A 2200-nucleotide genomic window follows, 5' to 3' on the forward strand; every position below is an offset into this window, starting at 1 on the left:
CTCACCTACCCACACTACGTACAGTTATTTTCGCTCATTCAACGGTGAAGTGTCGAGGCTTTCACAATGATATTTACGGTAAATATGGCAGCCATGACAACAATCTAACGTGAATGCGATTTTCAGGGAGTGGTCACGATATTTGATGGCGGGGTATGGCAGTTTAGTATATTGTACATAGTATGTACAACATACGTTATAGCATATGGATAAATAACGGGGGGGGGGGAGGGGGGCTGAATAATAATGACGTCAGTAAAATAACGTATACTGCAGCTGTCTACTTAGGAAACGTTTTATTCAGTTAAGTTGAAAACATAAACAAACAAATAACCTTACTGATATAACTACTAAGTTATAATTAGATTATTCACTTTTTGACTCATTCAGATAATATCTGAGCCAAGGTACTGTTTTCACAAAAATACAAACTACACAGTATTAGGGTTTTTACATTGAGGTTGAATGAAAGGTGTATACTTGAATTCATTTGTGCGTATAGAATTCGAAAGAGTGTCGACTTACATATTCTACATAATTTGCTATTACATGGAATATATTGTTACGTAATAATATTCAATCGTATATCGGGGAATGAAGTATACACTGAGCTTGAGTCAACTATAGGATCCGGACTGCAATCTACTAGTTAATCAAGTTATGTCAAATTGGTTAATTTCAGGTTCAAATAATCTCTACTAACCAATCCTATCTCTTCCTAGTTGACCAATTATATGAAGGTCAATACTGAATTCCGGCCAATATGTATGGAATGTAGGAAAATCTATAGAAACCTTCAATTCTGTGTGATCTGTAGGAGTTTTGTTAGATGTCAATAAAGTACGAGTAGCTGTACTTATAATACTTGGTTGTGTGTGGACATCATTCCTTTCCAGAACCTGTTTCTAAACAATCCATTTATCCCAAAGATAGAAATAAAATTGCAATTATTTTTTACATATGTTCTCACAGTATGCCCAGACCAGGGCTGCACGATGATGAGAATTCCTACATGTGTGACTGTCTATCTTTACTTACAGTTCAACAGAAACAAGTTTCAGTAGAAACATCATGTAATATGGAAACGTAAAAAAACTAAAATTGATTACATTTGATGCCCCTCTCAGTACACACACAGTGACCATCCCTATATGCATATGTTAATCGTTAATGAACCTGATATAACCATATCAATGAGATATATTCGTAAGTCCTCCGCTAACACATCATATAATTTGATAAACGTTGTTGAAAAAAAGAAGTGTTCATGCGCTTAATTACATCGGCTAAAAGGCTAGTTTTGAACTCGATGATGCATGAATTAATATCAACTCTGGTTTCTTTCTTTCGATTTCATCATGTCACAAGTACACAACGAGGAACCCACGCCTAACATAACCCGGTTCAAGGCCATAAAAGTGCGCCACCCTTCTCACTTTTGCCAATGACATCCTTTCATGAATTAAATTTTGCATTTGTAAGAATATGTACAATAGGGTCGATAAACAGCTTTTCTGTATTTACTGGGGTAAGACTAGGTATGTTAAGTACTTCATCGTTACGGCGTACCAATTATTATCGCTATCCAAGTACTGAACGTCAGTGATTCAGCGAAAATCATGTGAGAAAATTCTATATTATTAATAGCAGGACGCTATTACCCTGTTTATTTCTGTAACCATAACCTGAATTTTTGCCATAACAATGGAGCAGATATAGTACCAACCTTCTGCACCCGCACTTTCATGACGAAGAGCGTCGCCGCGCCAGCGTACGCCGTCTCCTAATAAACGAAAGTAGCATAAAAAGTATGACTTCCCGACGAGGGCGCCCGTCTTACAAGTAATCGCACCTACTCTGCTTTGCGAAACTGTAGCTTTCTCTCTATAGACATTTCACGTCCCCTGCTATAATAATGAGTTGTTATCTGAGAGAGAGAGAGAGAGAGAGAGTGAGAGAGAGAGAGAGAGAGAGAGAGAGAGAGAGAGAGAGAGAGAGAGAGAGAGAGAGAGAGAGAGAGAGAGAGAGAGAGAGAGAGAGAGAGAGAGAGAGAGAGAGAGAGAGAGAGAGAGAGAGAGAGAGAGAGAGAGAGAGAGAGAGAGAGAGAGAGAGAGAGAGAGAGAGAGAGAGAGAGAGAGAGAGAGAGAGAGAGAGAGAGAGAGAGAGAGAGAGAGAGAGAGAGAGAGAGAGAGAGAGAGAG

Source organism: Glandiceps talaboti, chromosome 17 (genome assembly GCF_964340395.1).
Source record: "Glandiceps talaboti chromosome 17, keGlaTala1.1, whole genome shotgun sequence".
Lineage (NCBI taxonomy): Eukaryota > Metazoa > Hemichordata > Enteropneusta > Spengelidae > Glandiceps > Glandiceps talaboti.